Source organism: Centrocercus urophasianus, unplaced genomic scaffold (assembly GCF_019232065.1).
Source record: "Centrocercus urophasianus isolate 14NV4802_14NV808 unplaced genomic scaffold, USGS_Curo_1.0 seq_15, whole genome shotgun sequence".
In the NCBI taxonomy this organism is placed as follows: Eukaryota; Metazoa; Chordata; class Aves; order Galliformes; family Phasianidae; genus Centrocercus; species Centrocercus urophasianus.
The window spans coordinates 36429563-36456526 of record NW_024884697.1 but is presented as its reverse complement, the minus strand read 5'-3'; positions in this window follow the sequence as shown (position 1 = coordinate 36456526).

The following is a 26964-nucleotide window of genomic DNA, read 5'->3' as shown; positions in this document are numbered from 1 at the left end:
TAATTTCCTACATGTAATTATACACTTAAGCAATATTCATGTGCATAAAACAGCTAACAGTTTTCCTGTTTTCCAAAAGAGATTGGCTTGCCCTAGGAACATTTTGCCTCACTGCTGTATTTGGACTAGATTCTGTATTTAGGATAAAAACGTGGGAAAGAGATTCTGAATTGTAATTTTGAATGAGTCCTACAGGAAGGTCCTACATGAAGCCATCCATTTGTGCATCATATAGAAATTGTGTAGACACAGTGCAGTGCTGCACTTATGTTGAACATACGTATGCGTTACAAAGAAAAACACTGGAAATTCTTTAATGATGTGCCAAATATTAAATGATGCCTTTCTAATTCAGATTCACAGTAAATCTTCTGATTTTTGAGCAATCCATATATTAGCAAGATGGTTACATTTCATTTATCTGCTTCCTGACGAAAATCAGCCTCTGTCAGATTTTGAGTGAATGCAAGGTTTGAAAAAGCCTCAACGGTAGCCAAATCCTGCGGTGCTCACACAGCTAAACCCCGACTGCAAATTGCAAGCGGTTAGCGGCTGCGAGATAATGGTCTCCAGCCTTTGTTAAACTCTCCATCTCGGGGTTTAACAGCACAATTCTGCAGGCTGCAGGGAATAGTCCCGCTTTAATATGACTCATTTGATTTTTTGTCTGCTTTTCCCACTTAGTACTCAATGTGATAGAGCATATACCCCCATGACCTTCAGGGAAATTGCGAGGATGTAAATGAGAACGGTGCTTAAACTAAAATATTTGTTGAGTAAAAGCTCTTGTAAATTAGTCTGCAAACAGCCACAGAGTGATACAAACCGAACAGCTTTTATAGCATACTTTACAGTGTTATTTTAGCTTAGCAGCTGAAGTAGGATTTTACTCATTACAATTCTTCAGTGGTCTCGTTCCCTATGCAGCCAGAGGAGGTTCAGGGCAGCTCCAGGCCAGATTGATATATATACATATATAGATATATATGGCCATAATCCCTTGAAGGCAGGTGGCAGCTCTTGAAAAGATGCCACCTCGTTTGAATAGCATAATGTCCTGGATCCTTGTTTTTTCATACCTGTGGCACCTGTCAGGCTGCCACCCAAAACAGTGGCAAGAGGCAGATCTGTACAAGCACCCAGAAACAGTTTTTCCCCCTAGAATGGCATGAAGATGGACAGATTAATCCAGATGTGCTCAGCCAACACAGGCCTGATAGAAGATACAGTGTTCCAATGTAAAACATGGCCAGGCAAGCTCAGGGGGAACTTCAGCCTCTGCAAGGATCATTAAGTACAGCTGGTCCCCCAGTCTTAAGTGAAAATTAAGTGCAGGTGCTGGGACCCAGCCCAGGGACCTTAGTCAGAGCTGGCAGGTTTCAGTGCGCTTCCAGCCCCCAAAGCCAAGAAAGATGGCTGGATCCCAGCCCCACGGGGAAGGGTGTGTGCGTGCTTCTCTGCAGCTCATAAACATCAAGAGGTTGCTTACAGAATGAGGCCGCTTCTTTACAGAGCTGTAAGGCCAGTCCTGCTTAGCTGGGAGGAGGGCAACTGCTGCTTTTGCTGTGAAGTGAATGGAAATTTCTCTGTTCTTTGCCAAGCAAGGCATAAAGTGATCTGTACAAGAATGGCAGTGCTGATGGTGCTTCTCTGCCTGGGATAAAGGCGCAACCTGCTGCTACGTGGTCCACCAAAATAAGGCATGTGCCATTTGCTTGGAACAGAGGAACTGAGAAGATTTCCTCCATACAAACTTTGGATTGCCTGCAAGAAGCCATGTGTAAAGACCACTGGATGTCTGCAGTCAAGGCAAGGGATACTGGAAGTGTTAATTTAATCAGTGCTGCATTTCTGATCAAAGGAACTCGGAGTCATGAGAAAATCTCTTTGAGAGCACAACTTAATATGATTACCACTTGTCAAGTTTTTCAAATAAGGAAATTATCCATTTTCACTTATAACACCTTCATACCAGGCTATGCAAAGATTTACAGGAACTGAGTATCTGTTTGCAAATCTTCTAGGTCCTTAATCATATGGCCAACTTGATGGCCTTCTTGTGGAAGAACTGAGGAGTGATGCCTTCCAGTATGACTGGCCCTTTCTGTCTGATACGTTGCTTTGGAGGTGATTTTGCCAGACTGGGTTCTAAGCCCTATTCCGTTGGCTTTGGTGCCTCCCTCCATGCACTTTTACATAATCATTAATGGAAAAAAAAGGAATTAAAGGTATGCCTGAGTACAGTCAAAAGCATGAAGTCCCCAGCTTCCTGGGGAAAAGCCAATTCAGGCTTTTGTTTGAATTCTTGCTCTGTAGACCATCAATTTTGCCTTTTACATTGCCATAGTTTCATTTGGTAGAGTTAAAGATTCCTATTCCCATAAATTTATCTTCTCACTTTTCCAGTCTTTTTTCCCATCCATCTTACTTATGGGATATTGAGTAGCACAGTCCCTACAAGTTGGGAATAATAGGTTGAAACCCACATTTCACTGTCTTTGACCAAAAACTTTAGGTTACTACATGAAAGATGAGTTGCAGCTCAAATTACCTGTATTGAGTAGGAAAACCTACAGCATTTACTATGTCTTGCATCAGTTCTCCTGCTGTCAGTCAGCACTGGTGTTAAAAATTGCTGCATTATTGGGGCTGAGAGGCTTTTACATATGTCTAATACAAAGGGAGACAAATACCATTCAGGCCAAAATACAGATTTTTCCAAGTGGACCCAGCTGCCAAGTCTGAAGCAGAAGACAGTTCTAAAGGTACATGAAAATCCACAAAACAGTTTTAGGATAGCTGTTCCAGAACCCTTCGCATTTAATCTGGAAGTATGAGGTTTCAGGTTTTCTTTTACTCCCAGTTTTACTTCAAGATTTTACTGTTTAAGATTTATTTATTCTGTTCAGGCTGTCGTTGCTTACTTCCCCTACCAGTTGTCTAAGTGTATTACTAGGGTAATTAGCTGGGCTGAATACCTCCTTTCCACTCAAGGCCTCTGCTCTGGCCTAGTTACATGAGGGCTATGCACTTGACCCCCATGGGGGGTGATGCACAACTCCCTCCAAACCTGCCAGCTTTGCTTTGGCACTGCTCTGCAAAACAGCCTTCCTGGGGAGAAATATCCACTTCTCATTTCTCTGCTTGGATTGCTGTGATGGTACTTAGTGACTTCAGGTAGCGTTGAGGGTCAAATTCAGGCAAATATTGCCAAAGACAAGAGGTAATGGCCTAGGACAAAAGGCAGCAGCCTCAAATTGCAACAGGGGAGGTCCAGGTTGGATATTAGGAAACATTTCTTCTCAGAAAGAGTGATAAGGCATTGGAACTGGCTGCCAAGGGAGGTGGTGGAGTCACCATCCCTGGAAGTGATCAAGAAATATGCAGATGTAGCACTGAGGGACATGGTTTAGAAGGCATGATGGCAATGGGCTGGTAGTTGGATTAGATGATCTTAGAAGTCTTTTCCAGTCTTAATGATTCTATGATACCGGATCTGCACAAGCTTCAGCCATGTCTCTTCAATGGGATAAATTCTTTTGTCACAGTGGAGCTTTAAAGATAACTTTGCTGGTATTTTTGAAGCGCTCTGGTTTCCCAGTGACTCACAATTCAGAAGAGCACACAAGGAGATGATTACATCCATTTCATGCAGCACAATGCTTAGTTAGAGCAGCACAGAGCCCCTGCACAGGGAACTGGCGAAAGAGGCTCGCTGAACAGATGCCCATCACAGAGCATCCTATGTACCAAGCAAAGCTGGAGTTAAATGGGGAAAACACAGTATGTGATCACGTAATTAGCAAATTTATCATAATGCTTAGGCATAAGGCAGCTAAATTAAGGTATGGATATGTAATCTCAATTTCTAGTCCCTCTCTTAGCTGGCCTGTAAGATCTCCATAAAGACTGCATTCTGTCTTCTTTTATTGATGGATGCTGTATGCGATAAACAATCCTGCAGATAGATTTTCTTGCTTGTGTACATGGCTGCTAAATTCAGCATTTATTAGTGGTGTCTGAGAGGGAGACTGTTGTTATTGATGACAGTCTGTAGAGGCAATAGTTACAATACCGCAGCTACTGCTCTGTAGAAATGACTGGGAGAGAATTTAACACTTTAAAATTGCTGTGCAGGGGTAAGCATTTCTGGTACTCTACATGGCACGTGAATAATTAGGAGGCAGGATAGCTTAAAACAGAATAACTCTGTAGGGTGGTGGTGACTGCCTCTCTATACTGACCTGCTCTGATGCTCAGTTTAGATGGCTGTAATTGCTTGCATGTAGCTGAATTAATGGTGTGTATGATATATTGTAATGCTCAATAAAGGTGTTCCAATACTCTCTGCTCAGGGAGAATATTGAGTGGGAAAGATATACATGAAACAGGGAAGACTGAAGCTCCAATCTTTCATTTTTATTATGGATGGGCCTGAAAGTAGTCACAGTGTTTCATAGCCTGCCTGGAAATAACTGATTTCCAAAGCATTTATGCTTTGCAGCATGTGCCTTCCCTGGGCAAATGCCATAAAGGGCATCATCTGGCTCACTGCTCCTTGAAGACCGCTTCTTTGCTCCAAGCTGTGACTGGTCAATGACCCACCAAGATAAAGCTTATTAATGTGGCATGTTACCATGATGATAAGAAGTGTTGGGAGGAGGAGGGATCCCCCATGCCCTGAAGCGTGCTGTATTTCTGCTCTGCAATCAGGGCTGATTTACATTTGTATTGCTCACATACATTTTAAAATGCATAAAGACTTGAGTTACCAAATAAATGTGATACCAGTACCTGTATCTTTGCAGAGCATTTCTGCTTACCAGCTATGAGATGACACTCCTGTGCAGAAGGGTGGACTGGGAGCCCAATTTAGACCACATTCCTTCCCCAACCTTCCTTTGTTTGTAGGCTTAGCGTAGCAAAATTTTAGACTACCTTCCTCCTCAGAGATGAAGCTACAAGCAGCACAGGTGGGTCCAATTTTACCATCTGTAAGTGGAGAAGGTGATTTGTTGCCTCCTACAGATGCTGAGAGGTTTCACTCATTGCCATTTTGTGCTTTGCATGCAAAATGCACTACGCAAGTGTAGTTTATATACAGATATTTGCCAGAGGCTTACAAAGCTTCCCATATGGCATCTCCACACAGTGCTCATGAGCTCACATTTTATCGGCACAGGACTGCTGCAATGAAATAGTGTCTCTGTCAAACTGGAAGACTCCAAGAACCAGCACTAATTCTGCAAAAACATTTAGAAGGTTTTTAGTTTTTTGTTTGGTTTTTTGTTTTTTAAGCATCTGAAACTCTTCTGTTTTTTCAAATTTTTGTCCTAATTCCCATCTTAAATGCTGTCTTCCCCATTCCTTTAGCTTTTCTCTCTTTCACTACTAGGAAAACAGAAAACAACTTTAGGAGGTTGAAATGGAACTGTTGCACTTTAAAATGAGATGCTTTGGAAGTAACATTCCTATTTACTGTTGGAATTGTTGCTGCATGCTAAAAGTAAGATTTTCATTCACTTCATGTCTCGACCTCAAAAATGTTGTTACAAATTTTTCCCTTAAATGTAGACAAGAAAATCTTTTGTCCTCTTCCTAGGTTTAATAATTTCCTCTGTAAAGAGAAAAACAATGTGCAGAAGGAGAGATCTTTCCTCTTGTGGTCCTGTCCTATCCCTTCCATTGCCCTGACAACAAAAAACATTTGCCCATTTTTAAGAGACGTGCTAAATTTGAACTGTCATATTTATTTATGAGCAAGAGGGATAATTCTCAGTGAAGACTAATGATACACTAAGAAGTGATACAGAAGGTCCTTTTCTTACACTTCTCATCACACTCTCATAGCTCATTAATTAATCTTAGGACATCTCTGGAAGGCAAAGTCTGTGCCTGTACTTCAGTAGGATGTAACATATGGGAATATAACACAGTCACAGGATTTGATTAAACTCAAGCCTGATACCCTTGTCTGACCTTAGTATTAACTGGTACTCTGATTCAGCTAACACAGTCACCAAAAATGCAATTTCAAAGACAGTAAGAGAGAAGGCAAGCGTTGTTTAAGAGAACTATGATTAGAACTGTTTGTAAGTTTACCCATTGCACTCTAAATGGTTTTTTTGGGGGGTTGGGGAGGGGGAGTGAGGGGACAAATGATTTCAACAAAATAAAATTTGAAGAAAAAAAAAAAAGACTGAATATTTTAATAAGGTTTAAAGGTCATTGACTTTAAAATTTTTTACTTAGGAAAAAAAAAAACCAAACAAGCCCATAATATTTTCTTTAAAGGTCACCTGGTGGTAAATTCACAGTGTCTCAGTCATCTCCCCTCTGCCTTTGTGACTACTAGATTTCAGTGCCCTACAATTTAGAGAATATTTCTCCTCACACATTTACCAGTATTGTGGAGGAAGCATTTATCCCACAGGCAAAACTGGAATATCAAGACAGTGAGCTATTTAAGAGAGTGAAGACAGCTTTAATCTGGGAGAAGAACAAGAATCACAAAATCAAGAATCATTAAGACTGGAAAAGACCATTATGATCATCAAGTCCAATCGTCAGCCCATCACCACAATTCTCACTGAACAACATCCCTCAGTGCCACATCCACACGGCTCAACACCTCCAGGAACAGTCACTCCACCACCTCCCCGGGCAGCCTGTTCCAATGCCTCACCACTCTTTCTGAGAGGAAATGTTTCTTAATGTCCAACCTGAACTTCCCTTGGCACAACTCAAGGCCCGTACCTCTTGTTCTATTGCTAGTTACCCTGTAAAGAAGGAAAGAGTTGTGTACAAAAAGAATGGAACCTAGTTAGACCCCTCACCCTCCTATGCGAGCCAAACACCAGTCAGCCCCACAGTGCAGGGCCTACAGTGTGCTGGTAGGTGCCAGGCCTCTCACTGCAGGGCACCTCTAACTGGAGGTGCATCCCTTGTCTGCAGCACACATCCCCATTATCCAGTGTCTTCCTCAGCACCTTGTGGGGACACCCCCAGCTCTGATGCTCCTTTCAGTCTCTTTGCTCAGGAAATACAATCCAGGCTCAGGCTCAGACTCAAGGCCACAAAACAGTTCCATGGCTGAGTCGGGAGACATACTTAAGCATCGCAATGGCCCCATCTTTGCACAGCTCTGAGAAAGAAGCTCCATATGGTTAAATGAGTGTATGAAAAGGTAGAAATTTATAGCTTCAGAATTGTATCCAGGCTGTTATGACGATTTAGAGTTGGGTCAGAACCAAAACCTTTGATCGTGCACAGAGATTTGGGTGGTATTTGAAATCTGGATCCACTTCTGAAGTCTCCATCTGACTCATCTCTAGCTGCAGACATGGTGTTCTACAGTTTTATTTCTATTCCAGAGGGACATTTTCATGCATGCCTTGTAGCAGACAGAGGAGGTGGAGATCTCTCTATGATTTATATGCAAGGTAATGCATACATAACTACATCTCTATTTCTCTAGCACATAGCAAGATATAAATTTAACTTTATTCATTTGCTGCACTAGGAAACAATACAGCTCCCTTGGCAACACACCAGCCGCAGACAGAAGCTAGGTAGAAGAGAGATTCAAAGCCAGTCTCCTAATTGACTTCTTGAAGTCATAAGCCATTTGTATCCGGAGCAGTAATGATAGTAAACAGATAGTTTAGAGACAGTAGAGAAAAAACCTCCAGCAGGAATATTGACCTAAGGGAAACCTGGAATACTTCACATGCTGCCCAAGAGGAAGCGTTTCTTGGCTTGCTTTGGTGGAGTGCTCTGCTAGTAAGGCCGTTGAAAGCAAATTCCCAAACATTCAATATTCTAAAAGGTTAAGACTTGTATATTTTTTTAAAAACTGGTAATTTAATCTCTGTGTAACAGAAGATTATATTACCCTGGAAGAAAAGTAATTTATTTAGCTGGGAATAGATGACCTTGCTGAATATGATTCACTTATCTGCGGTTTCAGGTGAACAGCTTTTTTTAAAATTGATCGGGAGCACAAGCTGTTTGGCTGGCTTTGGCAGGAAAAGAAATGTTTTCTGGAAAAAAAAGGCAATGGCTAATGGTTGCTTCTTTTTGTGGAAAATATGAATTCTAACAGGTGTAAAGCAGAAGAAAATGAATGTGAAAGCAAGAACACATTTACATATGCTATTTTGAGAGCTCTGGGAGGAACTGAATCAGTTTCCACATGGAAAGGCAGCAGCACATGCACCCAGTGGGATATTTCTGTTCTCTAACCAACACATGCATCTTCCTGAGGGGCTATACAGTGATACTGAACCACATTTTGAATTCCTAGGGAAAAACATCAGAACATGTCAGGAGACTGCAGCCAGCTCTGTGTACGCAGCAGTACTGCTGTGCATAGTGACAGAGGTTCCTCTTTGCTGCTCCTTTCTCCCTGTTCTGGTTTGGCAGGGATAGAGTTAATCTTCTTTCAAGTAGCTAGAATGATGCTATGTTTTGGATTTAGGATGAGAATAATGTTGATAACACACCGATGCTTTATTTTATGCTGAGCACTTCTTACAAACTCAAGAATGTTTCAGTTTCTCCTGGTGCCTTCTAGAAAGGAGGCTGGAGTGCACGCGGTGCTAGGAGGGGACAGAACCAGGGCAGCTGACCTAAACAGGCCAAAGGGATATCCCATACTCATCCCATATCCCATCCCATATGACACCATGTAGAATTATGGAATTATAAAACTGGAGGAGTTGACCAGGGGCAGAGGGCTGCCACTGCTCGAGAACTGGCTGGGCATTGGGCAGTGAGAAATTCCTTTATGCATCACTTGTTTTGCATATAACCAAATAAATAAATAAAATTATTCTCCCTTCCTTTTCTGTCCAATTGAATTGTTTTTATCTCAACCTGTGAGTTTTACTTTTTCCTATTTCTCTCCACCATTTCACTGGGGGGGGGGAATGAGCAAACTGCGTGGTGCTGAGCTGTCAGCCAGGTTACACCACAACAATCTCCCTGATAAGAGTCGTTCCTCCTCCGGCCACTGCTTCACTTATCTGCTGAAGCACTTACAAGCAAGGTCAGATTTGGGGTCCTTTGGGGTTACAGTCACATATTTCTCAGCTACGCCACCGGATCCTGTCTGCTATTTATCAGCTCATAGAGGCCTAAGTAATGGGTGCATATTTCCAGATGGACCTCTGTAACACATCCTAAGATGACATAAACTGAGTTAGCCAATCTATAAGGAACCCTGCTTCCACAGCGATTTTTTCTGCGATCTTCATGGCCCTACACCATGCCCAGGGAGAGCCAGTCAGCCTAGGTCACAGTGCTGAGAAGTCACCACCTGAGCAGGGGCTGCTGTATCTGGCCAGGAGGAAGTGAGAAGAGAAAAGCAGGACTTCAAAGCTAACTAAGTCCTCACACTGCTCTGATGGCAACTCTCAGCTGTTGCCTCCTCCTGGAGCTAGGCCATCCAGCAGGTCTGTCATAGAGCAGTCACAGCTGTCTGAAAGGAGACCATGCATTTGAGATGCCTTGGCGCATGAGAAGGGTGTGGGAAAAAAAAAACAAAAAAAAACATAAGACATCTGCATCCTGCTGGAGGTTACCCCAGAGCATCCCAAACAGCACAAGAAATACTCATTTAGGTAACTGAAGCTGACCCCTGTGCACACATAGGATCACAGCATCACAGAATGGCTGAGGTTGGAAGGGCCCTTTGGAGTCCCTCTGGCCCACCTGGAGCTGGCTACACAAGACCTTGTCCAGGTGACTTTTGAAGATGTTCAACAAACCAACTGTCACAGCTCCTCCAACTGCCCTTCAGCACACACCTGCAGAGCTGTGGCCTTAGGAGCCTATCACACCTGTCCAGACTGCCAGAAATGCTGAGGGTGCTCCTGCTTAGCTTTACCTTCAATACTAACAATGTGCTGCTGGCCTATGTTTAGCATGGATTTAATGCCTTCAGAGACTGGGACACATATCTGAAGCTGGCATTACAATAGTGCAGTCAATTACCTTAGTGCAGTCAGGTTTAACCGAATGTTTCAGTGGCCAAAGTAATATCAGAAAATTTGCAGACATTTCTACTCTATCCTTTTTACATCTGTTCACAGGTAAAACAGTACTGCTATCTGAACTAGTATGAACTGATCTCTTAAAATGAGCATTACTGGACATAGAAGTTAGAATACCACATGGATGCTCAAATTCTGCTCTTTACACACAAGAGAAATGTCACTAGTATAAGTCTGAAAAAAAAGAGCAAAATCTACTTTCTCTCTATCCAGCAATGCTCTGCACCACTGATGTTGCTAGATTTGCATGGGTCAGCATGGTTTTCTAGGCCCAGGGGTGATATTAATAACTCCACTATGCAAACAAGAGAACTAGTTGTTACCAAAAGGCATGCTCCCTCTTTCCCTTTCCTCCTTCCACTTTTCATTTGGCAATTTTCCACTTGCTGAGCTATCTCCAGGAAGACAGATGAGCACCAGTGCCAGGAAGGTGGTGGGAACACACATAGAGTACAGGAAAAACCACCGGGATGCCACTTTGGGGGCAAATACCTGTTAAATGACATTATCTGCAGCATCAAACTGCATGCCCACAGGTGGACTCAGCCCCTTCCCAGCACAACTTCCCTTTAGCCAAACTGGTGAAGTGTCTCATGTCTCTGTCTCTGTCCCACGTGCCCAATGGATGGCATTGACTCCAGCAGCAGAGCAAACAGCAGGGTTCTTTGTGAAGGAGGATTAAGGTGATGCTATTTCTTACAGACATTTTTCACTCTATTTGCTCACCTTTTCACTTCTTTGTAGAGGAATTTCAGAACGATCAGTGGAGTAAAGCTGATAGCTTGACACCCAGGACCCATCTTTATGCATGCAGCCTGATCAGGATGGAGGAAGGAAGTGATTTAGTCTTCTAGACTCTGAATGCTGGTGCTTGCTCTACAGCTTGGAGAAGGAAGCACATGTAAATGAATTCCAGGAGCTGGTGAGTAATTCTGTGCTTTTTCAGCTGCATGGAAAACTACAAACACAGCATCTCTGCCATATTTGTGAAATGTAAAATGAAAAGATATTGATGGCTGATATCTGCAGCTGGGTTTGATCTGCTATTTAGATCTCGTTTCAAAAGGGAGAAAGTTAGAACAGCATGTTAGTGCTTAAACAGAGAGTATCCTCATTTCAGGACTTGGACTAAAAGAATACAAAGCAATTCTGCCTTGATTCTTGTGCTTCTGAAAGCCCCCTACAGGAAAGGAGAAATGGCAAGGCAGCATATTTGAGTTCACAGATGCTGAGATATTTGAATTCATGCTGGTTTTTTTTTAATATACCTAGAAAATAATAACAAATAAATGATCCCAAAGCAAAAACGTGGCTGTTCAGATCACCTTTTTAAAAGGATATTTGAAAAGTGGTAGTCTTTCTAGCCTTACTGCCTCCCTGGAGCTCCTGAATAAACTAACCAGATCTCTAGGCCTTTGTACTTTCAAGTAGTACCTTTTGTTTCTCCTTATTCCCTCCCAGTTTAGGTTGTACAGTTTTTTAGTGGATAAACTCAAATCATGCACAAGTATTTAAAATTCTGAAAATCCTCTAGGCTTACAGCAGCACTGAAATATTAACGAGCAATTGTATCCCTCCCAACAAACCTTGTTATACATCTATGTTTATACAAAATACAAATGCCTTATGCTGTCAAGGCAGAGACCTAAGGGAGCACCAAGCACCTTCACATTCACAAGAGAACACAGTCCTCCCTACAGGGTGCTCCCGTGGATTTGGGTTGGATTTCTTCACTTAGCATTTCCTGACTCATAACCTGCATGCTCAGATTAAGAACATCAGCTGAAGGTCTTTTTTGAAAGGTTAAAGTCAGCATTTTGGGAGTCATCTCACCTTGAATTTACTTGAATTTTATGTTTAGATCATTTCACATGAAAACCTGGCTTTACTTTTATTTTGTTCCATGCCGGAGACTGCAGAAGTTGGGGGAGCAAAGCATTATATTACACTGCTGATTGAAATTTGCTGCTTTCACAGTAAATGAGTAAGATGAATTCATGCCTGTGACTGTGGGGCCAGCTCACAAAGACACTAAGTCTTCTTGATAAAGGACTTGCTAATATCATTTTCAAGGCAGAAACTTGGTCACGAACTGTAAGTTTGATGGCTTCCATAGCCTTTTAGTCTGCAAACAAGATAAAAACACCTGAGAGGGTCAATTCTATCCACTAGAGAGAATTAAAAACTTACATTACTGTAATGCTCTTTTGCATCACTCTGGTCATAGCAACCACTCTGAAGCACAATGCAGCTGTTCATTAGGAAGAACTAAACAAAGCTAAACTTTCCTATCATTCTCCTACTGCCTTACACTACAACCCCAAGAGCTTCCATAGACACAAGAGGCTTTTGCCAGCCCTGCCTCGGATCCAGAATGAAATGCCAGGTTCTTTATTTCTCTATCAGTGAGCGGTATTAGCTCTGCACTGTGTCACTGGGAACGTTGGCTATACCTAAAGTTCTCTCCCAGTGCTTCCTAATATTGATGTACTTACTTATTCATTCACTCACTTCTTTTGAGGGAGTTGATTTGGCCGAATGCTGCACCAGGGTCTATTTGTTCCAAATGTAACCTCAGCTTTGTTTTTAACCCAGACTGTCTTTTGCTGATAGTTCAACACAGGCTGATAAAATTTAGCAAACATCTCTTTTAAAAAATTGATGTGCTCATAATGAAAGGGAGCATATAAGCAGATGAAGTATCCCAGCTTTCCTTTAAGGCATGGGTTCACAGTTTATTGTTTTCCTTGGGTTTGTTTTTCCCATCTTCTTAAATAGTCCATATCTACCTGTCTTTTACTTTTCCTTTTCAGAAATGTAGGTTCTCTTGTCTGACTGTCACAAAAACATCCAACTCAAGAAGAAATGAAAGAAGTAGGATTTGTGAACTCTTGTCTGTCAAGAAATCAGTTGAACGTAACACAAAATCTGTTATGTTCTAAACATTTAATCTTCTCAGGATACCGCTGTGTTAGAGGCAAATACTTATTTACTTCCATTATACTCCAGTAACAACATGCACCACACCTGAGAACTAACACATTTTTGTTTAAAGGGGACAGAATCCCAGAAGCAGTGTTTGTAAGCAGATTTAAACCTCGAACCATCACAAACATGTGAGAAGTTCATCATCTGCTGCTGCTGCTTTGGACACTACAGCTGGAAAAACTGCCTGCTGTCATCTATTGATGGAATAGCAGAAGGCACTGGACTAGCAGGAAACCTTCAGCAAGCATTTTCCTTGCTTGGGTTAGAAATCAATTAGATCTGAGGTGTGGCACTCCAAGAGGAATCCTTATTTGGTGACTTAAAACCAGCCGAATGAATTAAGGCAGCTCAAGCCAAAAGTAGGTTGCAGCCTGACCTCATCTACATAGCCCAGCAGAGCAACAAGCATGATTAATGCATAGTACACCCTTCACCTGATGGGCTAACTTGTTAGCCTTATACACCATGAATATGCTTACTGCATCTGCTTTGCCTTCCAGTGGCATGAGAAGCATGAACCTGAGCATTTGTTACCTTCATCCTCCACCCACAGCACCGATGTCTCTTGGCCTAGGTAAAGTAAAGAGCCTTCCAGACACAAAGATGGGAGCAGCAAACATCCATGACTGCTGCTTTCTGTGGCAGCCCTGCAGCTGCAATCACTGCTGTTAGAAGAAAGCAGGGGGCACTGAGGCAGCCCTTCTTAACTGTCAGCTGCCTTTGCCATTGCAGTTCAGTAACACTTTTCTTCCAGGTGAAGGAATAATTCAGAATCTGCTAGGCCTGGTGCTGCATACCTCCACCATAGGCAGCACCCCAGAGGGGATTTCCCCAAGGGCACAGTGTCAGTCAGCTGTCGCCAAAGCCAGACCTTCTGCAAGTTCAAGGTACCTCTGGAAAAGCACAAAATGGCTGTGTCCACCAATTAGACTTGTGAAAAAATCACAAGGATTGAGAAAAAAAAAAAGAAAAAAAATATAAAACATCCTTGGACTTTTAAGTGTGGCTTTCACCTGAGAGCCAGAAACCCTTGGGGTGAGTTTGAATGGCAAGGGCTTACTGAAGGTAAGTGACTGCATCTTCGTAAGCACATAGCACAGCAAGGAAATTTATTTGAGTTTCTTCAAGTCTAGGCAGCAAAAGGATTGGGAGGGCTTCTGTCTGTGAGCAGAGGGTAGAAAAAATATTGCAGAGCACTGTAATGAAAGAAGCAAGTTTTAAAAGGAATCTTTACTCATGATCTGATCCTAGTTAACCCTCGTAAGAAGAATGACAGCAAAGTCTATGAGTTAGTCCCAGTAGCTAACAATAGGGTGGAGAGAAAGAAGGTAGACCATCAAAGAGCTGTGATCCTGTTGGAATGGGTATTTTACTTACTATTGGCATCCTGCTGATTCACTGCTGCCATGATTTTCTTAAAACAAAAGAGCTCTGCTCCTTTCCTCTTACTCATTCCAGTACCGCCTTTATGTGCAGATTCAGACTCTAAGAGCAGAGAAGTACTGACCCCTGTGGGCCTCAGTGGAGATATCAAGATTTGGATGGGAATGTAGGGAGAATGTGGACTCACACCTATTTTGCTTGTTTTATTAACCTCCTAGTTCACTGAATTGGAAACTAATGCTTCTTCTGTCTATTGATAGGGAACTGTTTTCCCTGTCCATAAAAGAATGAGTGTTCTTGTATAGCTCACATAGGCTAGCAACAGCATCTACAATCCCTGACATTGGTTTTGATGTTATTTTATGAAAATATTGCAAAGAATTTTTATTCTGAAACCTGAAACATTTATCTTCTGAGGTAAACACATCATGCAAGAGAGGTAAATGAAGCCAAAGCAGCAATAATGGAATATGCATGACTCTTGGATTTTGAGCCCAGGATGATTGTAATTTATCTCGAAGAAAGGGGCATCTGAAACTCAGTCAAGTAATAAAGAAAAAATGGCACTCCCTTGTTTGACAGGGAGACCTACCCTGCACGCATAAATTTTTTCACTTTGTGTTTCACCTGTTTCTATTAGATTGCCTTTGGTATGTGAACACAGAGAAAATAGACTGGTAATCTGTCTGGAGAGACAAATAAACTTTACAGGTTACCTTAGAAGAGTCCTGTACAGTCAAAGCATCTGCAAGTGTAGGCTTGGTAAGAAAATTTGCTTTACCAATTAATTTCTTAAAAGTCAAACAACCAGAGCCTTTTTCTTGTGATTTAGGTAACCGTTCAGAGATCTCATCCCATAGCTGAGCTCTGCTAGCTGCAGTCTGGCAGACCAAGTGACCATTTATTTAGCATTCATTTCAGATTCTTGCACCTGTGTTGATGTGTACTCAGTATGCCCCTTGCCTCCATGCAGAGAGGCACTGTGCTGACAGCTCCTTGATCAGTGCTACGTACAGCTGAAAGAAAAGAAAAAGGAAAGCTGACATACAGTCAATCCACAGCATGTACTACTCACCAACACTTTCAGAAGTATGACAGTGAGAAATACTGCTTTTACCCCTCCTCCTCTATTGATATAGGTAGCTTCTTGTTTTCATTTGAATACTATAGAAATAATTTGCTGAACGTTTCATTTCAAGGAGAGGTCATATGATTCCTAGCTCATATGGGTGATTTAAATACATTATAGGCATTTAGAAATGTTAGAAGTTGAATTTCTATTTGCTGCTTCTTTTCTATATGCTTTTGCAAGTATTCATGAATTTCAGTTTCATAATATAACATTTTTCAATGACTTTGTTTAGAGACTTAGTGGGAAATTTAACGGCTTGTACACTGCCAAGGCTCAAAAATTGATTTTTAGAGCTCACAGAAACAATTATGTGTGCTTTAGCTCACAATTTGTCAGTCTCTCTCTCTAATTTTGGCAATGGCTTTCTCTCACAACATGCAAAGGTAGTAACATCAGTAACATCTGTTCTTTTTTTTTTTTTTTTCTCTCAGATCTGCAACATAAATGGGACATAAACATAAAATAGTAAATAGCACTCACTAAGGCTTATTCCAGGCCTTCAGTCATCTGACTGTGTTCTCTACTGCCATATCTACTCAGTACGTGGTGTGTACTGGTGTATTAGCAAGGACACTTGTAAGTAGAAAAACCTTCAGCATAGGACTGGATCTCTAAATGCTCTCTACATTTTCCTGCAAAGACAGAATACATTCATAACACTACGAGAAATAAAAAGCTTATACCAGCAGCTTTTATAAATACACGTTGTAAATGAAATTTTAGCGCAAACACAATAAAAAAATGACACAGTTCCTGAGGATTCAGCTCAAAGGCTGAGCACTAACGTGGTCAAGAGACTTGAGCATGGCTATCTCACCTGTTCTTGTTATTAATGTAACAGAAAAATTAAGTCAGCTGTGGATGAAATGTTGCCTGGGACAAGCAAATCTTGCTAGAAACTCTTACACGTCATTCAAATGTCTCCCATCATAACCACTTAGCATTTTCCACTAACAAGCCCTTACTGTATCAGTGATCTTGGGAGCTGCCTGTCACTCACCTGGTCAGAACACCAGAACAATATCACTACAATACAGAAAGCACCAAAAGCTATTTTTAAAAAGCCCACTGTACAAGAGGTAAGTGCTCCCCCATTGAAACTGCTGGATCATAACCGTCCTCTCTTCTGGCAGCATCCTGGGGGACAGACAACTTCAACTGACTTCCATACAGATTAAAACCAGTACGGACGTTGACTACATTTGTTTACTAACTGGAGGTGACTCATACTAGTAACCTACAGCCTTGCTAGTTCTTTAGCAATTTCATGACCCATTCTGTATCTTCTCCAACAAATAATTTGACAGTGCAGAAGGCAACACTGAGTGAAATGCAGTACCTGCAGATGCAATGAAGGAACTTTGCCATACTACAGCCTGGTCATAATATGAAGAATAATACAGCATAGATAAGCACAACAACTGTAATGGCTTGATAAGAGATGTAAGAATGATGAGAAGCACAACACTACAATAAAAATAAAAGGTTACTGCCATTTTAAACTCCACTCATATTTTTCCGTCGCTCACATCCACGATGAGCACAACACAGTTGTACATGGGCCTTTTTGTAAACCAAGGAACCCTTGGAAACACATATAGCAGCCCAGAGTCATGAATACAACATGTAACGTCAGTTCAAAATGAAAATCAGAGCATTGCAGTAATTGTGTGAACTTACATATCCAGTCTTATTGCTAATATGTGTATGTAGTGGCAGATTGAAAGATTTTCTGGTGAGTGGAAAATGTGATGTCAGAAGTCTCAAATCATGTTGCTGAGGGCATCAGGTAAGAACAATTGTGGTGTAGGTCTAACTATGAGAGTAGTATTTACATTACAGCTGTTTTTTATCACATGGGTACCAGAACTAACTATTCTTCAAAAACAGAGTGAAGACTATTCAAGTGATAATATATATGCCTGTTACAATGATTGTGATGAAGATAAGCACTTGGACTTGCAGCAGCACTGACTCACATGACACTATCCTGGTTCCACTACCACTGTTGGAAATTTTAAGGCTGGCTATAAAGTCTTGAGCAAAGAAGGCGCTCTGAATAAAATCTGTACAGTACACAGAAAAGGACTTTATGAACAGTGTTTGAAAATATGAATTAAAAACTGGGAACAACCAGAAAAAGTAGACTACCAGGATGGTATTTATCTGTCTTTACCTGAAGTGGAAATTTAATTTAATGAATCCAAATCACAGGTAACTCATCTTTCTGTATATGAAAGGTAACTAAAAACTTATTCCTCTCCCCAAAACAAGCACTATTCCTAAATACTGCCACTCACCTTCTGCAGTTTGAGTGGAATAAGGGTTATGGCACTTTTTCCAGCTTTTCATCACTCCTTTTCTCACAGTGAATTGCCAAAAAAAAGCAGAATAATGATCAACAAATGAAACTACCGCATATATTTGATAATTTTCTGTACTACTTAGTTTCCACTGCAGATCTATGCTATATCATACAGAGATGTCTGATTCCTTCACGCAACACATTTTTTTTGCTATATCCACAGCTTCATAAAACCAAACAACAACAACAAAAAGAACCCACCTTCATTCTTTTTGACAACATCTTGTTGTTTTGCTACATGCTTCATGGATAATTGCAGCCTACTTCAAGGACCAGTTTATCCTACTGGTAATTTCAGGTGATGCTATCAAACTCGAGTTTTCCTATCTCAAAAAATGGCAGACAGCCTGGCTTTGAAATGTCTTTGGCTCCCTGTTTTCACAGCTCTGAACTTAAAATTGAAAGAGATCCAGAGTAGATGAAACTTTTTTTTTCATTTTTGTTAGCAAGTGATCTACTGTGTGGAAGAATAAATTTCAGACAGTATTTCACGGAAAAAGAAGAATATGAAAAACATATTGTGTATAAATGGTGCCTGCTGTCTGTCTACTTAATAACATGGAGCTACAGCTGTGTGACTAGCTACAAAATGCTATTGTGAAAGCGAGGTTCTAAAACCTAAAACTGCCATGCATGATCTAATAGCAACTTCCAGACACGCCATATCATCTCCACCTCCATCCTCATCTCTGTCATTCACTAGGCTCATAAAGTTTGCTTCCTCTCTGATTCCAGAAGCAACCATCTGCTCATTCAGATAGTCTTAAGGATCCCTTTCTGCAGGGCTTGTCAAGCTTTGCTCACTACTATCTCTGCTGTTAATCACATAGCATTCTTCCATGATGACCTCTGTGGAATGATCTATGTTAAAAATTAAGCAGAGGCAAGTATCTCAAGCCATTCTGCACTATGTCTACTTTAAACTTTGTTGTAGACATCTATTTTGTCTTTTTCGGTTCCTGTACACAGGCTCAGTTACCTGTTGGCTGAGATGATTCTGTCAAGTGCTGCTCACCATTTTATATCTCTTTTCAACAGCAAACAAACAAATTCTCTTCCCCTCTCCCTCAAGAAAGACTGAATGGGGGAAAAAAATGGAATGAGTGAACAGCTGCATCCTAACAAAGGATTAGAAGTGTTGTATTTTTGTTTTTATAAGATAAAATGCTGTGTCTTACTGAAAATATCCTATTCTGAAATAGTTAAGAAGATAGTCATTTTTTTCAGTACTTCATACAATAAAAAAATAGCTCAATGTAGAACATGGCAAATAGAGCTTATTGTGCAATGAATGAGAAGACTTTGAAGAGAATCATCTTAAGATTTAATCATTCAAAGCAGGATTAATAATATGCCACTGGCTGCTGAAACTAACAGAATAGTAAATGGTTCATTAAGACTTCTGCTTTGTTGGGTGCCAGTGCAACATTTCTCCTCAGGGCTGACTGGGATTCCCAGTGGTGTCTGGGAAGGACATTAAGGCACCATGACTGGGCCATCTTTCACTCCTCCATGGTGCCTGTCAGTAAGACAGTGGCTCATCTACAACAGGCCAGGCAGACAGCAATTGTAGTGGTTTTACTGAAAAATACAGCATTTGATGCAAAGTTGAGTTCTCTACTGTTTAGCCTCTAGCTTAATCAAGGTAAATGCAGAAGAAAATAGTGCAAACGTCAGTCTGGATCTGTAACTCCATCTGAAACCTCTCTTCCCGTTCCCCATCAGAAAATCAGCCATCTTTGTTCTAGACTCTTCACCTCCAATTCTTTCCCCACCAGCTCCATTTCACTCTGGACAAACCTGGTCTGGGTATTTCCTGTTCTCCCCTAAAGCAGCAAAACTTTTCTAACTGGAAAATGGAGGAGTTCTTCATGTCACATACTGAATGGTATCGAGTGCTCTAAGATGTCTCCAAACACTCCCAGCTACCCCTCCACAAAGGTGCAAGACTTCCAAAGGCCCTATGTCATATTGGGCAACCCCATGCACAACTCTTGGGTACCATCCACATTTCACTGGATCTCTCAGAGGTCAATGGGCACTTCTGTTTAAGAAGCTGAATTGGGCTGACTAGCTCTATGCCTTCACCTCCTCCTTTCTGCTTCAGAAAATTATCTCCTGTGGGACTTCTCCTGGACAGGAGTGGGTTCACCCTCTGGAGAACTGTTCTATCATTCTCTGAGCATCTCTCACCAGTCAGTTGTGCAGCATGCTGTGTGAGAGGTGGAGCAAACTGGAAAAGCTCAATGCAAGTGTAAATAATAATCTTGTTTTACAGAATGTGGATCAGAAAGCCAAGTTGACCAGCTCACTGTACTGGGCCAGTTGGGGTTTTATTAAAAAAGGTTTTCCCTAACATTACCCAAAACAAGCACAGTTACAAAACAAATCAGATTTACCTCAAAGAGCCTAAAACCTGTAACTGACAAACTGGCCATGCTTGCGTTTATGGAACTGGCTCTTGTCTCCAAGTCTGCATGACATTCATCAGCACACATCCATTAAAATGGATGGGTCTCTGATCCTTAACTGTGCTCATGACTGTTCAGGCTGACTCAGAATCGATATAAAAATACATGAATGTGCCAGACTGAAAACCTCCCACCTCACTCAAGATTTCACTTTCCAGAAAGAACACAGGAAGGGAAACTATGGGGCTATGTGCAGACTCTGGAGAGTGTTACTGGACTGTGCTGCACCCAGGTGCCATGTGTGTGGTATCAGGTCCAATACTGCAAAGAGTGAAACATTAAATCTGTTGGTTTTTTCATGTTTTGGTAATGGCAGTCAGAGTACCACCACAGGCAATCAGGTTAAGTTACTGTGGTCTGAGAAGCTGACTCATCATCTGAAGAATTTTAACTAACCATCTGCATGCTTCTGACTCACTGTAATGGAGGAATAATAGAACTTATATATTTAATTTAGCTTAGCATATTTTGCTCTGCTGCTGCACCAAGTTAGGAGTGCATGCACAGGCCAGGTTACAGCAAATCAGCTTTCCATCTGGAGACTGATCATCTATTCAGCTATTCAGACATTCTGCTCAGCCTATCAGGAAAAGTTTATAAAATATTTTGGTCCCTCAGCATTTTGTTTTCATTTTGTGCTCTGAAAATCCCTCTTTAAATCAAAGATATCCCCTAAGCCTTGTACTCCTAGCTAGAGCTCCAACGAAAGCTGTTCAATTTACAGAAATAGGTTTGAGCTTCTACTCAGTTTCCCACTGAATATTTTTCTGGCAAAATTTTGACTTACTGTTTGTAAATCCTCACAAACTTAATTAGTTTGAGTCAAGCCTAGATTTCTTTGGTTCAGTGAGTGTTCTTCAATGAGAAGCAGAATCTTAGCAAACTGGAAGTATATAGCACAGCTCCCTCTAGAAATAGATTAAAATTCCCCAACTGGAGTAGAGTTACATGAAATGTTTTTTAAAATGTCCAGATTCAGGCTTTTTGTTAAACTTTACTTGGTAGAAATTTCCCCAGCTACATGAAATCTTACTTCAAATTTAGATTTTCACATTTCATTTTACTACATGTTCAGAGGCTAGATTCTATTTATGTTTCCAGAACAGTTATTTTAACTGCATTCTTCTAAAAAAAAAATATGTTCAGTGTTGAAATCAAAGCCAAGATATTGAGAAATATTTTGTTTCCAGGTACAAGAACATTTTCTTCCCAAAACAAACATTCACTCAAGTGCAAAGAAAAGAAATTGCTGGCTCTTCAGACAGAACATGTATCCTTAGGCTATTCTGCCTTTTTGTTCCATTATGTCTGCAACAACACTCAAATTGATCAGAGATAAAAACACATTTTTATTTTGTTTATGATCAAGCCAAAGTATTTGTCCAAATAAATGGATAAAAACATTTGCCTATTGCAGTTGAAGATGTATTTGGTAGTTCTAGGTTGCTTGAATATGATTGATTTTCTTCTTTTTATCCTAGTTCGATAAAATAGTAATGTAGACATATATAGGCATAATACATGGCTGGCCATTCTCAAGGCTCTGAAGTGTTCTATACTATTTCCCTTGAAGTCAGTGTATATTTTACCAGATCAGTTGTACAATGTTTTTATACAGCAGCACAAAGGTGCCTTTGCCTAATAAATCCCTTGACTGTAGTGCCCATTTCATAGACTTTTGCCATTTCATCAGGTTTCTACTACAGTAATCAAACAAACAATCCCCATATATTGCAGTGCAGGAAAAATATGGAACAAAAAGATCAGATTAATAGGCACATAATCACAAAAAAAAGAAATTAAAACGATATATCGCAAAATGGACTGTCTTTGCATTTTTTAATGTTTGGTTGCAGGTTCTTTTCCCCTCATAACACAGAAAAGCATATCTTTTAGAAATACTCAGGATAAGCAACAATATGGAGCACAGGAAATACTGCTTTGTGGGCAGAAGGGACTACTAAAATACTAATAGCTGTTTCAGCCAGAGGAGCCCATACATGACAGGACATGAGATCACCACTACCTCACAAGCCAGTAGAGGACAATCACAGGGCTGTGGCTCCCATTTCAGAAGGAATCTGATGAAAAGTCTGGGACAACTGGGCATCCTGAAACTGTTGTCTAGCAATAGGATTTACCCTCCACTTGAACTACCGACTTCCACCAGTGATACAACAGAGAGCTGAATGAGAGTAACAAAGTACATGGGAGCCCACACTTGTGGGGCTTACTGCAGGAGCAGCCCATTTCATGAGTGGGTTGAGAGAAGGCCCACGTCCTAGCCCCTGTGCAAGGCCTCTTTAAGTCTCACACTAGTTTAGCCTATGTAAAACATTCCTCAACTGACATAATAAATAGGCACAAACATTTCAAGGCAGTTCATTCATTCTCAGCAATACTTCCCCTGATTCCAGCATGCTCAGCTTGCACGTCACACTCAGAGCTGGGATTTGCAAAGTCCCTCTTTTCCTCCGTGGCCACAGGGGAAAGGGCAGTTCTGAAGCCCATGTGCAGAAGGCTAAGCTCAGAACAAGAAACAAGCCTAGAGCCACAACTCAGATACAAAAAATGGCCACAAGATATATCACAAAGCTTGTTTTTAAATTGCATTTTTTTGCACTGATATTCTTAGGATTTATGTTTTTGTACTTTTCTTTAAAGGCAGCTTCCATCTTTGAAGATGATGATGATGAAAGTTTTCCTTGAGCGCTGGCTGTGAGAAAGTTACTCAGGAGAAAGACCAAATGTTATGAGGCTGGTGATAAAAGGAAGAAGCAAAACTGCATCAGTTTCTGGAGGGCCTGAGGGAGCCCAGTGGGCTTCACTTTTTTTGTGCTTTTTGTTCCCTGCCACTCCTTTTGCCAACACCTTCCTTGCCATGATGCTGTCCTTCTGGACTCGCTAGATGCTTGAATGGCATTAGCTGTCCACCCTGAGCTGCAGGTGGCAGGGTCTTGAAGCCACTCCAGCTCCTTCTCAGGGGCTGAGCCTCCAAAGACTGTGAGGCATCCGGCTGCAGCAGGCCTTGGGAATCTTTGTCCCATCTTCAGGTAGGCTCCCTGCTTAAAGCCAGAAGGAAGGCATTAATACATTAATATTCTGTCCTTAAGTTTTCAGAGCTGCCACTTCTAGTGCGGTGCCCACAGGGGCTACTTCTCAGCACAGGAAAGCAGGAGATGACATAGTACCCTTGAAATCTCTTTATGACAGAGGGGAATCAGCTGGGAGAAGGCAGAGACAGCAGGCTGTCCAAGCAGCAGGCTGACGGCTACATAGATCTTTAGGATCCTTGAGGAGAAAAGTTTCCTTTCTATGGGAATCCAATATCTCAGCATAATCTCTCTTGTCAGCTGTCAACTGATCAGCCCACCCCGAGCCTGTACCAAGATATTTGGACGTTTGACCTCATCTGCACCTTCCTCAGGCTCTTTCTATCTGCTGCTACAGTCTCTGTCCTTCTGTCTGAACAACAGTAGTGACAGCCACAAGCTCACAGGCAAACACTATCTGTTTTCCACAAGTGCTGGATGGTGCCCCTTCCCACAGTGCCTTTGTGACTCTGGGACCAGTTCTTCATAATAAACAGTTCCTGCTGCACAGCATCATTTTCCTCATGTTGGAACAGAAATGTTAACTCTAGAAATGGGAATCTGACCTATTGTGAAAAGATGCAAAAGATGACCTTGTGGACAGGTGTGCTGGTAGACTCTCTAGAAAATGACACCCATACATAGGCACAAGTTGTTTTCTGGGCTTTAAATTTGTGCAGTTAAATGACTATCACAACCTCCCATGTCACTGTTTCTTTCTGGTGTATTGCCTCTCCACCCCTCATTCACTATTTCCCTCCACCTTGTTCCACAGGTAGCTGACAGTGTGTGCTAACAACACATCCAAAGGTATAGGGAAGCTATGTGACTACTGGCAATCAAAAACAAATACACACGTTTGCTTCCTGGTTGGACAATCAGGTTCCTTACTCATTCCCAGATCCCCTTTATTATATTTTATATTATATATATATATATATATATTATATTACTTATATTCCTTTAACATCCTACTTATCATATTATTAGTAGCTTTTCTAACTCCACAACACTGAACAATATTATGAAAAGCTGGAAGAGCACAAGAAGACTTCCACTTTTTTGTAACACAACTTCCTGTGGTTTTTAGGAGTGACAATTAACGTAAATCTGTTCGTTTTAGGATACCTGTTGCTACATGCTTCTAACCTTTTGCCTCATTAATTGATTATCCTTCCTTTGTCTCTCGTTTCTTCCCACCTTGCCGCCCCTTTGACAGAAGGTGACACACTGCTCCTGCTGGGAGTATCTACCAGATGACTGTGAAAACAAGCTCAGGCTTGTAGGCTGCTGGAGGAAATGACAGATGCCCCTTACAAAGTGCCAAAAAATACAGGGATGAAAATCAAGACATTCTCAGGCAGAAATGTTACCAGTTGCTGAGCGGCAAACAGGAGCCTGTATGGCGTAGAAGAGAAGAGACTTTTTGCTGAGGCAGATCTGCAGCAGCCTTCCTGGGTTCATTTCCTGTGGACAGACCAAAGATCTCGCTTCAGAATATCTACATTTGAACAACACAAGTTTGTATAAACAGAGCATTGCGTAGTCACCATATTTTGATAGTTTCATCATTAGATTTCTAATACTAGGATTAGTACCAGGATCTTCCTCACTGCTCTCTATGACACAAAGCAGTGCTGTATCTGCGCCACTCAATGAAGCAGCCAGAGAGCCCATACCTTGTGCATCCCCAGCTAGTGCTCCTCTGCTCCCCAATAATTATTACAGCAATATTTGTTTTTAAAATCCTCTGCTACAGAAACACTCTTCAAATACTGCACAATCTAACTAGAATCAATTAATAGCACATGGGAACACGATGGCTATATGACACTCTCTTTGAAAGAAGCCAAAGCAAATAGTTTTGCTTCCAACTCTTTTTCTTTTGCTGTTTTAATAACTAATACCAGCACTTTATAAATAAGAAGGGTCAAAGTCAATGCCTAAAATACTCTTGCTGGATACAGCTGTCCATGTACCTTCCATCAGTAAGCGCTGGTTAGATGCACCTGACTAAAATGATCACTGGATATGTTGGGTTTTGCCTTGGGAGTCTGGAGAACTTAAGATTGATGGGAACTTATGCAGAAGTTTTTATAGCCACTGAAACTGGCAACACTTTAGAGATGCTTTAACCTTCAAAACTGACGTGTATTTTTGGCTTTTTAAGAAGTAAAATGGTATATTTGCCCACATTATTTATATTAATATTGGATGGCTTTAAGTACTGCATTTAATGTGTGACTTCAAGATGTGAAGCAAATAGCAGTTAACAGGAAAGCAAGACCAATTCTAAGAGCCCTTTTCCTTTTAATAAACTTTGCTATGGAAGCTATTTTATAGCCCATGACTATAAAGGGGAATATGAATAAAATAAATGAATATTTCAAGTACTTCAGCACAGGAAAGCACCATTCTGCTCATCTTGTTTGGCACCGTTGGTTTAAAAACAAAACAAAAATAGTAACAAAACCCTCAGGGCATAAAATTTCATCAAGATGTTGCTGAACCAAACCCATAACTTTACATACTAGTACCAAGGTACAAAATTAATTCTGCCAAGTCTGCATTTTACTATAGCTAAGATGTGAGAAAACATTTTTTCTTAATAAGATATGTTTTTAAAAGGCTTGTACACCAGCTCTCACTGCTCCTCCCGACACGCTCAGCCTTGCCTTTGGGCCATCATGCAGGAAAGGGCTGTGTTACAGCACAGCCTCACCATTCCTTGCTACCACAGGACTCCCATGTAACAGGGCAGTATCTGAAGATCTGTTCCAGACAGTTCTCTGCTTGTCCAAGCAGTACAAGCAGCTGCATGGCCAAAACTTCTTCAGGTTTATAAAAGTTCTGCATACATCAGTATCAGCTACATCAGACCAGTGGAAACATTACAGACAGCAACAGCCCTGCTGTTGCCCTGCTGTGACAGCTGAAGGGAGAAGGCTTTCTAAGATAGGGCCTGACAAATCAAAACCACACATTTTCTTTAGTTCAACACCATCATCTTTACCTTCTGCTGGAAATCTAATTTAGAAGAATTTATTTCGCCTTTTCCCCTTTTTATAAGATCTGGTACACTTTATGGTTTGCCGTGCATAGCAGCCACAGAAAAAAATGTCACACTAAAATGGTTTTGAACTGCAGAATGGAGATGGAGGAAAACGAGAGCTATGGAAAGATCAGTAGGCCCTGAAGACAGCTTTGCAAGAAGAAATAGCACCCATGGGATGCCAGCCCTGCCCTTGGTCTCCATGTAGACCTACAGAAGTCAGTCCTGTCCCAAGAAGTTCTTGCTTCTCTCTTCTTCTTGCCTTCACATACCCTCATATTCCCACTGCACAGTGTCCCATCCCTGTTCCAGGCACATGTAGGGCTGAGCTGGGAGCTGGGCCAGGCAAATGCTCTGGGTCAAAACAATCCTTTTGTGTCTAGGGACAGGAACTCCTAAACCTGCACACCTGCTGAAGAAAGCATG